Here is a 14,765-nt window from a genome sequence, read left to right on the forward strand (position 1 = left end):
TACTACTACTACTACTACTACTACTACTACTACTACTACTACTACTATACTGCAACACCCAGAAATGAACATAATACTCTGGATATAATATGATCAGCCTTGAGAACAGTAATTAATGAACAGACAGGAACACTTGGAGTTGATACACCAAGGCGGAAAGGTGGGGATGGTGAGTAAGGTAGCTTGCAGATGCAAGAAAAGAGTCTGGTTATTTCCCTACTCCTTGTGTTCTCTCATTGTTCCTCCTGTGAGACTCAGCCATTGTCAGATGGAAGCCGTTGGATCATAATAAGATTCTGGCGCATCTGGTTCCTCTGCAAGGACAGGGCATGACTTGCCAATTAATAAATTAACTGGTCAAATTTATACAGCAACTGTCGGGCAGAGCTGAGTAGAGATGGGTGTTTGGGGGGACATAAAGTCTGAATGATGGAGAGGGCTCTAAGTACAGAGAGGAGTCAAAAACCTCTTGAGGATCCCCATATGAAAAGGACGCATTTTCCAGTTTTGCAATCCTGGGGAAAATGTTACAGCCATCAGCTTCTGCATTGGGAGAAGGATGAATATGCCCACAGATCTTCCACAGGGTCTTATCACATAAGCCAGAAAGCATCCTCTCTCTGCCCTCACCCAACTCGAGGAATAATGGGCATGTTCTTACTACATCACACAGGCCAGTGGAGCAGAAACCAACTCCCAATTTTTCAGAGATATTTGGGGCATTCATATATGGAGACTTGACAATTAACTTAAGAGGGGGGAAGTCCTAGATTTTAGACCTGAAAGGCACCTTAGAGGTCATTGGGGCCAACTTCTTCATTTTATAAAAAACAGAGTGTCTGAGTCACTTACCCAAGGTTACACAGAAGCAGCACTGAGATTTGCACTCGGGTCTCTGTCTCCAAATCCAGGTCATTTTCTGCCTAACCCTGTTATTTCCTCCCTGTCACCAGTTAAAAGTCAGATAGGAACAAAGGGGAAACAAGGGTTTCAAGACTTCCTAGACAATGCTTGTGATTCAGCTGGGGACAAAATCGTATATTTCCGGTACTATAACCTTTATGGGATTAGTGATTTTTTTTTTTAATTTTGACTTGAAGCCAACATAAGAATGAACCTCAAAGTCAATACAATCACTTTCTCTCTCTCTCAGCCTTCCCTCTTTTCCTTTGTCTCTCCCCTACCTTATCATGCCCTTTTCACCTCCCCTTCCCCTCTCTGCTCTCTCTTTCTCTCTCTCTCTCTCCTTCCTTCCTCCATCCCTTTCCTCTCTCTCCCTCTTATCTCTTCTCTCCTCTCCCTTTCTCCACCCCTCACACTCTCCCACTTACTTTCTATTTTCTCTCCCTCTTCCCCTTTTGTTGCCTCCTGCTTTCCCCCTCTCTCCTTCTCTTCCTCCCCTTCCTCCCTTCCTCTCTTTCTCCTCCCCCCTTGTCCTTTTTTCCTCTCCCTCACTCCATCTTTCTCTACCTGACTCCCTCTTCCCCCTCCTTTTTCTCCTCCTTCTCCCCTTCCTCTGTCTCCCTTTCCCTTTTCCCCCTCTCCTTCCTCTTCCTTTCTTTTTTCTCCCTCCATCCTTCTGTCTGACTCTCTCTCTCTCTCTCTCTCTCTCTCTCTCTCTCTCTCTCTCTCTCTCATCCTCCTTCTCCTCTCCTTCTTTCTCCTCTTTTTCCCTCTTTTTTCTCCCTTTCTGCTCAATTGCCCACCTCCTTATCTCCCTCCTGCCATGATAAGTCACTGAGTTTATTTTGAGAATACAAGAATCCTTTATTGCTACAAAACTCATCCCTGAGAATTACATTAACCAACCACCAGGCACAACATCGGTTAGTGTTATATTCCTGTTTATACATCTCCTCCAGTCTACAGAGAGAGCACAAGGAAACACTGAGAAAAGCAAACATTATAATTAAGGGCCAGAGGGACTGATTCAGGATGAAAGATTAGAAGCACTAAATATATAAACTTGGGCAACATTTTCACCAAGGAGGGATAGGATAACTGTTTTTTAAGTCTCTCAGGCATCTAAGAACCCAATGAGAGATAGGGGGAGTTAGAGGCGAGACCAAGAACATTGTGAAACTGGGCAAAGGGGAATTAAGATTAAACTCTTTTTGAAAGCATGAGATGTCGATTCTTTGGTTTAGTGCCCCAAGAAGGCCTCAGGACTACACCAACATTTCTCATTTGCTAATCTTCTTCATAACATTTGCTCATTTCTTTAACTAACACTTAGACTGGACCTTTCCCTGGGGTGTCGATTAATTTCTATTCTAGTCATTGCACAATTTTGTTGTGTAACTTTTCTTCTCTGTGGTCTTTCATGCCTTATTGGCTGTCTGTCCTGAGAGCTCAGGATGCCTTGGCACACGGACTATGGTGGGGGGAGAGGGATTAGTCACACCATTTTCTATAGATAAGTCATGAACTTTTAGGTCAAGTTTCTATTTTCTCTGAAGTCTCCTGGTTACCTGCAACAAGTATGGCTTCTCTTTTTTTGGGGGGGGAGGGGGATGAGGACGTAAGGGGAGTAGGGGAGAGAGAAGTGTTGCCTCCTCCCTCCCTTCCCCTTTTCCTTCCCTCTCCTTCCCCTTCCCCTTCAGCTATGCACTTGAGAGTTCATTTACTACTGATAAAGAACAGGCATACATGATGATGGACAGAAATATGCAGTGTTAAAAACTTGAGAGGGAGGGATATCATTGATCTGGAGACCAGTGATTAGAAATATCTGCTCCATCTGGCCATTGGGGAGCTAAGGCATACATTTGCATTACCTATCAAAAACTTATTTTGATTGTTTTATATTTTCTTGAGTATATTTTTGCTTTTATATCACCTTCATTTCTGAATGTCCCCCCCTTCAGAGCCTTCCTTTGTAACAAATAATAAAAAAAAGAAAGAGGAATAAAAGGCAGTTTTGCAAAACTAATTGACCCATTTACTGCCTATTTGATGGTGGGAAGTCATTTAATCTACAAATTGGGCATGGCGGGGAGAGTTAGACTGAAAGGTTGCTAAGGTCCCTTATGGCTCTAAATCTATGATACTATGATCAACCAATAGCCACACCCATAATCACCCATCTTTTACAAGGAAGAAAGGAAGATTTATTTTTCCCCTCACTCTTCCCATATGTTCTGTCTATCTATCATCTATCTATCTATCTATCTATCTATCTATCTATCTATCTATCCATCTATCTATCTATCTATCTATCCATCTATCCAGTAAATGGATGAGCAAATAATAATAATAACTAGCATTTATAAAACACTTTAAGATTAGCAAAACACTTTACAAATATTGTCTTACATGATCCTCACAACAACCTTGGGAGAATGATTAGGTATTGATTAGGCATTCTGGGAAGATGGCAGAGTAGGTCAGGAATTCCCAGGCTCTCCAGGTTTCCTCCACAAGCAGACAGAAAATCACCACAAAATAAATTCAGAAAAGCAAAAATAAAGGGGTAAAGCAGATGTCCTCCTAAGACAGCTTGAGAGGACTTCAGAAATGACAAGACCTCTAGGGGTTGAGGTTTGGCCTGAGTAAAGGATTAACTGAATTAACAAACTGCAGGATAGGCGCTATTATTGTCCCCATTTTTCAGATGAGGAAACTGGGGCAGGCAGAGGTTAAGTGACTTGCCCAGGGTCACAAAGCTAATATCTCAGGCCAAATTTACACTCAGATCCTGCTGACTCCAGACCCAGAACTCTGTCCACTGCGCCACCTAGCTGCCTTGTGAAATCAAGTGAAAGAATCATTTCTTAGCAACTGTACATGGCTGTGGGAGGTGGGGGAATTGTAGCCAACTTAATGGAATTCGCTGTATTCAAACACCTTAAACTCACTCATTGACATACATATGACTAAAATCAGCTATCTGCAAGCTATTTAAGTAAAGACCATTCCTATTAGCCATTGATGCACGTCCAAAGAATCTCTGCTTAACACCGCTTTGATAGCTAATTTCTATGGTTTTGCCTTATCTGTAGAGTATGTACTTGAGAGTAATAAAACTACAGTGCATAAAAAAAATCCTATAAGTCATATACCCCATTAAGTCTAACTAGCTACCAGCTACTGGCTTCCCTCCTGATCAGTCCACATTAGTGAGGTTTGCCTATAACCATCAAAGAAAATGTCTTTTAAAGTCAACTCTCAATTGTCAGTGTCATGGGGGATGAAGAGAGAGCACAGATAAATGAAATCCACAGATAACCCCAAATCCTTGGCTTAAACAAGAATTTTAAGCTCCTTTGCCCAGGACTGCTAAGAACAAAATCAATTCATGTGAGTGTCTTCTTTCCCCAACTCTGACTGCACTCAGCAGAGTTGCCAGTGAGCGGTGAGATGCCCCAGAGAATGTGGTGGAGCCAGGGCTCTGGATAATTGACTGACTGGATAGCACACCTCTGAATAACTGAGAAGCTTGTGTATTTCAAAGTCTGCTCTGGAATCTGGAACCCAGCATGGGATCATTCCTTGAGAAAAAATGGTATTTTCTATCCCAGGCAGCAGGGGCTCTCATTCTTTGGCATCAAGGCTTGAGGAGTGGGAGGGTGTTACCAAGTCTCCTCCCGCCTGCCTGGTGCCTTGCTCCAGGGAGCTGCTTATCCTCACTACCTACTTAACACCCCACTGTTCTCTTCTGACTTTCCCAGAGGCTTTAGGGATGTGCTCAGCAGTGTTTATCAGTGTTCCAACACCAGAAGGGTACAGTGGAAAGAGTACTGGATTTGGAACCAGTGGGCCTGCTTTTGAATCTTGGTTACTGAAATCCACTTATTACTTGTGTGACCTTGGGCAAGTCACTTCATTTCTCTTGGCCTCAGTTTCCTCATCTGAAAAAGCGAGGGAGCCTGGAGTAGGTAGACTGCACAGTCTCTTCTAGCTCTTTATCCATGATCCTATGACCTAAAGATTCAAATCCTAGTTTTATCTGTGTGACCTAAGACAAATCATTTCATTTATCTGGGTCTCAGTTTCCTCATTTGCAAAATGAGGGTATCAAACTAGATGACCAGTAAGTCCTCTTCCAACTCTAAATTTATGATCTTGTGATTCTGTGACCTCTGGTCTAAACTTTCCTGAGCCTGGATGCCCCTGAAATCCATCATGTCCCCTTACCCAAATTCAGATGAGAGAAGACAAACTATTGACTCCTACCTCAGAGTGACCAGATCTCCCCTACTTACTCCCATATCATAAGGTTCAAGAAAGATCCACCACTTGAAAGGTCCTTCCTATTTCTGGATCCTTCTTACAACAATTAAGTCTATTTCAAGCAGTGACGTACAGCCAAGTCTCCAGATCGGCAGTCAAAAATAAACACACAATTGGTATTAAAAATTGATACGGCGGCTTCAAGGATTCCAGAGATCTTCACTTCATTCTTGGAAGGAAAAAAAAAAACAACCGTTCTTTTAAAGGGGGAATAAAACAGGACAAAGGTCTAAAAACTTTCCCTTTCTACAAGATACCTTAGATTAGATTAGGGGGTGGTTATTTTCCACCCTCTCCCCCACCCTTAGGAGGTTATCTTCCCCTTCCTTTTTTTCCAGACCCTAAAAACAGAGAAACTCTCTTTATCATCATTATAAAGGGGTTAGACACAGACCAGAAAACAGGCTAAAGAATACTGGCTAAAGGGTACACTTCTCTTAGCGCATGGCTGTTCTATTTACCTAGCCTCAGCATTCTGCTGCCCCCCTAAAGTTGCCCACCCATTCTCCTGAGCCCACGGTAAAGGACATAGATTTTGTCTGACCCTGCAAATATGATCAGACCAAGAGTGTTCTACCAAGCTAAAATTCTATAAAATAAAAACAAATAAGCAAACCAATGATTCTGCCATTTCATACCTATAAAAGCCCTTTAGACATTGCAAAGCCCCCTCTTGATTCATCACCTCCTTTGGTCCTCATAACAGACCAGTGGGAATAAAGCATAAAAAAGGATTTTGTGATGATCCATATTTTGAATTACAAAAACAATGCCACCTTCTATTTTCCTGGCATCCTAACTTGGGCAGTGCTTCTCTCTCTCCTTTCTTATTTTATCTTCCCAATGGACCTGTGGAATAGGTAGAGGACAGATTGATTTTTAAAAAGGACACTGAGGGTCAGGGAAATGAATTACCTAGGGTTACACAGCTGGTGGCTTCAGGACCAGAATCCAAGCATCCTAACTCCTGATTCAAGCCTCTTCTTTTTAGAAGCCCCCCAAAAAAGAAGGGGGGAGGATTTTTCCCCTGGGGAAAGACCTCTTGCCTGGAACTCCGAATGGCTGGTTCTTCTATCTGAATACAAGGGGTTAGAGTTAACAGTATTGTAACCAGAATGGATTTTCTCTCCACTGTAGCTGACTAAGGGAAGTCTAGCACAACAGTATGCCTGAGCCTACAGCCCCACCAAATGTGGATTTTCCTGGAATTTCACACTGTGAATAATGACTTTTGAAAAGCAAATGCAACTTTTTAACATCAATTGGCAGCATGTCACTACCAATGCACTTCCAGCCTAAACTTTAAAAGCTTTAGGGGGGAAAGAGGCAGGAGAGAGTGAGTGATTTTCATCTAGTTGGACTTCAGCTCCGAAGGACTGTGCCCAGTACCCAGGAGCTAGAGTAGAAAAGACATCTTCCAGGGAGAGAGCAAAATAGGAGGCTTGTAAAACACCTTGGTTGATAAATTTAACTAACTGGCTGCCTTTTCATGCACCCGGAATGGAATTGCAAAGCCCTGGGCTCACAAACACTGAACTGGGCAGGAAACTAATATTTCACCCTTTTATTCTCAATGACCCTCCCTCTGAGGCTCTCGACAGCTGCTGCTGGTCTCGGCTGTCCTTGGCACCGATGCCATCTTCTCTCCAGCACACCCTAGCCAATGATGAACCCTGCTCCTGACAATGCCCGGTTGTTTCCAGTGTCTCTTCTGTTTCTCTCTAATCCTTCTCAATATCAACATCACCCAGCTCTGTAAGAGCTCAGCATCCTTCCTCTCTCATCTTCCTCGGCCCCAAAATTCCTCTCGAAGCAACTCCTGGGCAGACTAAGATTGCGGTCCAATACCAGAGACCCCTCCCTCAATTCTCAGTAGCTTTTCAAGACAAGCATCGTCACTTACCCATACCCTACCCCATACTGAATGTACCCTGTTCTTCATCCCCTACCCTTGATGCCCTATGGGGAGCTATCCCACGATTTTCTCTTTCAGGTCAGCACCTCCCAACTTCTCAATCAGGAATATGTTCTCTTTCTACCCACGTGGGACCAGGATGGGTAGTCCTTTTTCCTTCTCCTACTGGGGACACCTCATTTCTTCCCTTTATGCTTCCCTCACTCGCCTCCCCCTACCACTAAATCAGCTAGCCTGGTTTGGCTTCTAGAGGGGCCGGAGGGAGGCATGCTGTTTCTCAGGGTTGCAGGGGGGCACAGGAACTGCAGGCTGGCAGAGAAGGCTAGCGGGAGAGTAGTCCGATCAACAATGGACAGTCTTTTTTCCGAGTAAATCCCCCTTACGTCATTCGGACAGCCCCAGGGGGGAGAGATGCCAACCAAGGCCTGAAGAAAACCCCAAGGGTATGTGTGTGTGTGTGTGTGTGTGTGTGTGTGTGTGTGTGTGCGTGTGTGTGTGTCTGCGCGCGCTCGCTTTTCTGTATGCTTGTGTGTGCTTGGGGTGGGGGGGGGTGGGAGGGCCGGGTGCGGGGAGGGGGTTGTCTAACTTTTTCTTCTAACTGCCAACCCTTATCTTCCCCGTCTGCCTCCAAACCTCGCCACATGCAGATGAGTTTGTCTGGCTCTTCAAGTCCCAGAAAAAGACGCTTGGAGATCACCTGTTCAAAGTGTCCTCTGGGGCCCCTCGATGGAGCGGGCAGTTGTGGGTTCAGAGGAGCTAGGGCTGCGGCTTTGGGCAGCTCATCTATCCATCAGACTCATGGACTTCAAGAGAAGAAACTTTCTCCTCCCCTCCCGTGCTCTCCACTCCCTCCCCAGATGCTGCCAAGGACCGCATTACTCCAGGGCAGCCCTCTGGACTCTGGCTCTAGAGTCCCACGAAAGAGGGGACCAAAAGGCACGGCGGGGGCCCGGAGGCACAGGTGGCCGGCTTACCTTTGTAAAGCAGCGCTCCGAGCACCAGGCTGAGCGCCCCGTATAGCTGCCCGCCAGGCCCGGGGGCCCCCCCCTCGGTGCCCATGGTGAAGGCAAAGGCTGTGGCCCCGGCCCCGACTCCGGCTCTGACTTCGATCCCGTTGGAGCTTTGGTTATCAAGGGCTCACACGCTTCTCGCCGCTGCCGCAGCCTCTCTCCTCCGGGCGCTCCCCCGGCCCGCAGCCCTATCCGGGCGCTGCATCGCAGCTGTGCGCCCCTCCGGGGGGCTCCAGGCGGGCACCCTCAGTGGCCGGCGGGGCTCCGCGACATGGCCCGCTGGGCGCGCTGAGCGCGGTCCGTCCCTGACACGCCGTGCCAGGAGCCACTCGTGCACCCCAGCCCCCGTCTCTGTAGCTGTCCGCTGCAGCCGGTGCCCGGTGCCCGCTGTCCTCTGCCCGCGGGCCCGCAGCGCTGCCTCCTCTCTCCGCCTCCTTCTCCCTTCCCTGCCCTTCTTCCTGAGCTCTCCGCTCTAGCTCCGGCTCCTGCTCCGGCTCTGAGAACTTTTCTCTCACCGCATCCTAGGCTGAGGCTGCCTGCGACTCTGCTTCTCCCAGCCCCGCCTCTGCCTCCGCCTCTGCCTCCTATTCAGTCACTGCCCCCTCCTCTCCCATCCCCTCCCCTTTCTCTCCTCTCCTCCAGGACTCCCAGAGCCCAGCCTGAGAAGAAGGGAGGCCGAGTTAGAGGAGGCATCAGAAGGGCGGAGGGATATGGGGAAGGGAGGGGAGAGTAATAACGTTGAGTGAAGGGAAAACGCAGAGAGGGGGAGGGGGAGAAGATAAGGAGACAGAGCAAAGGGGAAGATGAAAAAAAAAAGGAGGTCTGGTGAGAAGAGGGAGGGAGATGGGGAGGGAAGATAAGGACAGAGGAGGCTATAGGGGAAGGAGCGGAGAGAGCAGGGAAGGGGAGAGAATAGAGAAAAGAAGGAAACAGTTTGATCAGAAAGGAACGGGGCTCAAGGAATCCTAGCAGAGACCTCATCTGAGCGAGGTTCTGTCAGGAGGGGGATCTTGGGAAAGAATGGGGAAGAGAAGCATCTGACTTTACCATAGCATTAATCCCATTCGGAGGAACGAGGGTTGCAAAGCCATTTGAGGTAGTCCCTCCTCCTAGCTCACTTGGGAACCAGGGCCAGAGACAGGCCCCATAACAGCACTATCTGAAGGCCATCCTCTCCTCCAAATACCCCTACCTTTGTATTCATGCCCCATTCCTGACTGACAAAGTTGGAATAGGAATACTCCAAGGAAAGCCCAGGGCCCAAAGGCCCAAACAGGGATCTGTTTATGCACAAGCAGTCTGACTGAAGAATGCAGGTAAGACAAATCCTAGGAACCTAGGGGTGGGAAGGGACTAGTATCCCACCATCCCTGTGACTCTCAGCCTCTTCCAATCAGTTCTAACAGATGGGGTTCTCCTTTTATTGCTCTCTCAGGAAACCTCCACTACTCAAATAGAGTACTCCCTTGATTAAGAGAGTGCCGGGGGCAGCCATTCTGCTCTAACATATGCCTGGAAGAGGGCAGGGTGGCCCCACTGAAATAAGGCCTGCTTAGCATACGTGGGAAAGCAAGCCTTAATCTGTTTCATATGTCAACATCATTTCTGCTCATCAGAGCACCAGCACAAGCAGCCTGAATCAGTAAGTACTTTGAGGGGTAAGAAAAAACAAAAACAAAAACAAAAAATCCCTTTCAAGGAGGGAGAGCAAGAGAGAGTGATAGAGAGAGAAACAGAAATAGAGAAACAGAAAGAAACAGAGATGGAGAGATAGAGAGAACAGAGAGGTAGAGAGATGCATGAAAAGAAAAACAGAGACACAGAGACAGAGAGGAGACACACAGAAAGACAAAAGTCAGAGACAGACACAGAGAAGGCAGACATAGACACAGAGAAACAGAAGCAGCAGAATTATTCTAAACTTCTTTTTCTTAAATGCTAGCTATTGTACTTGCCAGTGACTGTCTCCATCTACAGTCATCATGGACTCCCCATGTTAGGAAGGACATGAATAAGCCAGAAATTATCCAGATATGGGTCCCTAAGATGGTGAATTGCCTTGACATCATGCTTTATAAGGACTGATAGAAAGAAATTTGGATCTTTGGCTTGGAGAAGAATAGACTTTGTGAGATAAGATAGCTGTCTTAAAGTATTTCAAGAGCTATCACTTAGATGAGAGAATAGCTGTTTTCTCCTTGGGCCCACAGGGCAGAACAGGTAGCAATGGGTGATCACTGAAAAAAGGCAAATGCCAGCTGGGTATCAAGAAAACAAAAAAACTTTTCTAATGATTTTGTTGTTGTCAGTCATTTCAATCATGTCTGACTCTTCCTGATTCCATATGGGGTTTTCTTGGTAAAAAATACTAGAGTGGTTTGCCATTTCTTGATCCAGCTGATTTTACAGATGAGGAAACTGAGGCAAATAGAGTTAATTGACTTGTCCAGGGTCACACAGATAGTGAGTGTCTGAGGCTAGATGTGAACTCAGGTTTTCTTGACTCCTGACCCAGTGCTCTATCCACTTCACCATCTACATGCCCCTTCTAATGATTAGAGCTCCACTAAAGAGATATTGGATATGTCAGAGGCAAATGGTTCTCTTTCACTGAAGGTTTCTAGGAAAGGTTGGATTCTTGCTCACTTGTAGTCTGTATTAAATGACTTCTGAGGCCCTTTGCCATTCTAGTATTTGTGATTTTTATTCAATAGCCAGAGTCAGAGTTGGAGGCTAGAGTTAGCCTTGGTGTCTGAAACATCTGAATTCAGACCCCAAATTCAGCAGAACAGCTGAGTGACCCTGGGAAAGTCATTTAATTTAGGCCTCAGGCAACTTCACTAGGAGTCACAGATTGGTTGGGCTCTGTTAGGATGGGAGGAGCTCTCTACAAAGACGAAATCAGAGATTTTTTGCAGATTCAGGCATGTTGGCACCTTATCAGAACAATATCATAGGATTATAGATTTAGAACTGGAAGGACCTTAGAGGTCCCTCACTCATTTTACAGATGAGGAGACTGAGACCCAGAGAGATCTAGCAACTTGCTCAGGGTCACATGGGGAGTAAATGACATAGTTGGGATTAGAACAGAGGTCTTCCTACTCTGGAGCCACTGAACCATGGAAAGGCTATCCTTAGGAAAGTTTTGAAAACTTGGCTAGATCCCTGGAAATCACCCCTGGAAAAATCCACAGCATTTTAAGGTTTGCAAAGCACTGTTATATTCCTTGTCTTATTTGAGCCTCACAACTCCCCTGCTGAGGCGTGTTCCAAAGGCATTGCTGTCCTCATCTCATAGAGAGACGTAACTGAGCTTCAGATGTGTTAAGTTACTTGAACATATCCAAGGGATGACATTGGAACCCATGTTTTCTTGAGTCCAAGCCCAGCACTTTACCTATTACACTAAGGCAAGATACCTCTGAAAGCATAAGTTTTATTTATTTGTTTATTTTGGAGAGGGGTGCTGCTCTTTCTATTGGACTAGAGAAAAAGTCCTAGAAAAGTAGACAATGGTAGCTGAGAAAACTCATTTTCCAGGTCAAATGTATAGTTGTAGACCATAGGTATAGAATATTTAGAATCCTCAAGTACATGCTTCCCTTCCTCAAAAAAAAAAAAAAAAAAGACCTTAGATACAGAGTTGGAAGATAACCTTGGAGACATTTGTTAGCTAGAGTTTTCAGATCAGTAACATATTGCCCAAGAGATCAATTGACTTATCTAAGGTCACACTGTTGTTGCTTGCCCTTCATTCTCAAAGAGGACCATGACATCAGGAAGATGACGCTGTGATTTGCAAGTGAATCGGATTGAAGTGAGGGAGGGCTGTGCAAGGTCATCAGCCTCACTTCCTCCTCTGGAGCCATCTGGGTCCAGTGGCCAGATGTGGATCAGGATGGCTGGAGATAGACCCCAAGGTCACACAGCTCCTAATCAGAACTTCGATTCCAACTTGGAACCTATGATTCTGATTTTGCAAGACTCTTTTTTTTTTTTTTGAGAGAATTACCCAGATAATTGTCTAGCTTTTCTACCTCTTTGGGCTGGTGTATCTCAGAACTGGAGAAGCAAGTTGGCTAAATAGAGAAGGGCTAAGTGAGTCACCATGTAAGAGCTGGGAATGCTTTCTGCTATTTCTGAAGCAGCTAAAAACTCACCACAGAATAAATATTTTTCATCTAAACTTCCGTAGCCTCTCAAGTTCGGCAAGAAATATACCATGCCCCATTATTCCTGGCTGAGGGAACTGAACCCATTTTCTGCTCTGCTCTCCTCCTCTGCCCCTGTCAAACAGAGCAAATAAAAAGCCAGAAAAATGTTCCTTGTGCCCTCTGTGGCTCCTTTCTAAATTCCAGCTCATGATTTGAAACCAGCCCCCCAAATCTTTTCTTTCTTCTCAGCCTAAACTATCTCCCCCTTCTCAAGTCTCAGTAAATGTTGGAGGCCTGGGCTGCAGATACCATATGGCAAGTATTAAAACACAAATGAGTGGAGGAGAACGGCCCCTTCCCTCTAGCCTCCAGGTGTATATAGTTAAGAAAATCTCCCTTCATCCTCGGCCTCATATGTCCATTGCTCAAGCCTTCTCCAAGTGCCCTACACAAAGACATCATCTTTAGTAATGACTTTGGAAAATGAAACTCAAGGGGCTAGAAATGAGTGAGTTCAGAGCTGGAAGCAGCCTTAAGGATTGGCTGTTCTCCTCACCTTCATGTTTCAGTCAAGGAAACTGAAGTTTAGATAGAGATCATAAAGTTGTAAATATAAATCTAGAACAGCCCTCAGAGGCCACCAAGTGAATCCTCTTCATTTTACAGAGTAGGAAACAGAGGCCCAGAGGAGTTAAGTAATTGTCCCAAGGGCATACAGGTAATAAGCATTAGAAGTGGGACATCACACAGCTAGCAAGTCGCAGAACCAGGATTCAGATTCAAATCTTCTAATTCCAAATACTACTACTACTACTGCTGCTGCTGCTGTTACTACTGCTACTACTACTACTACTACTACTATTAGTACTACTACCACTACTACCTAATATTTTATAGCCTTTTAAGGTTTATAAAGTGCTTTTAGCATATTATTTCATTTTATCATCACAACAACCCTGGGAGGTGGAAGGTGTGACCGTCATCACCTCCATTTTATAGAAGAGGAAACTGAAGCAGGTAGAGGCTAAATGACTTGACCAAGGTCACCCAGTTGTTAATTCTCTGAGGAAGAATATGAACTCAGAATTTCCTGACTCCAGGTCTGTACCACCTAGCTGCCTCAAATCCAGTATTCTTGTCCCTCTGCCATACTAGCAAATGTTCTGCATTCCTCCAAAACCTCAATACAACATCTTCTGTCTTTAAGTTCAATATGTTGTCCCTTTCGATTCCTTTCCAACCTGTAGGCTAGGGATGCTGTGAATTTTGGTTTCCTAGGCATCATTCACCAAAGTAGCAATATGAGCTCAGAGGTTCATTCACTAATAAAGTTGCATTTTTTTTTAAAAGTTATCTAATATTTAGCACACAATTCACTAATTCCTTAACTTAAATTACTTCCAAATGCATTTCTGAATTTCATAACAAATCTCTGAGACCACTAATCTCCACAAAGGCTATTTCGGAGGCTCCCAAAGGGCTCTCAGCACATGTGTGCAATTAATTTGATTTATCAGAGGCAGAGGAGATCCTGGTAAAAGGGAGCCTGCTGCTTCCTCATGAGCCCTCTATTTCTGAGGCCAAGCAGCAAACACTTGCTTTTGTTCTGATTTAACTTCCAAATTCCCATGATCCCTTAAAAAGAGCCAGGCGCGTGTGTCCATTTAGCTCATTTGTTGCTTTGCAGGACCAGTCTCAGGATGGACGCCATGTGGGCAAATGATAGTGCAGAGATGTGTTCAGCTCACTGTATTTATTACCCAGGAAAGGTTTTACTTCAAGTGTATTCTGTTAGCTCAGCATGGACCTCAATTTCTTTTTTTTTAAGCCAGATCTCCAGATGGGGAAGCTAACTTGGAAATCCATATGGCTTTGGCAGAAACAAAGTCACTACCAACCTAGGAGTCACAGGCCTGTTTTGCTACATCCTTAGCCATCTTCAGATTCTACGTTTAAACTGGCAAGGAATCTGAGAGAGGCTAGTTGGTGTGTATTATCTAATATTTTCCCGGTTTAGCCAATTAGCCACTGGCTTAGAAATCAGTCTTTAAGGTGTGGGTCTGGCTAACGTGGGTGAAACATGATCTTCCTCTCATATGGACACACACACACTCCTCATATTTTTTTACTCTGTTCCCCTCCTACCCCCACCTTTCCTGCCGAGCATCTAAATCTTGCACTTATATTGTGTTGTCTTGAACAAAATAGACTGAATTTTATTTTTCTTTTATTCTCTACACGGCAGTGCAGAAAAGCACAGCTCCCTCCCTCCCCCTTTCATGTTTTCACTAGCATTTAGCACTAATGAAGACTCTCCCTGAATCAATCTTAATGGAAAGGTAACCAAACTCTGATTCCCTAGAGGAGATGCTGGCAACTTTTGGACTGTGACCAATTTTTGTGATTGATATAAAATGGGCCCCTCCTCACTTTTGCCCTGGGGCTTTCTGG

This window comes from Vombatus ursinus, unplaced genomic scaffold (assembly GCF_900497805.2).
Source record: "Vombatus ursinus unplaced genomic scaffold, bare-nosed wombat genome assembly UNPS02009994.1, whole genome shotgun sequence".
In the NCBI taxonomy this organism is placed as follows: Eukaryota; Metazoa; Chordata; class Mammalia; order Diprotodontia; family Vombatidae; genus Vombatus; species Vombatus ursinus.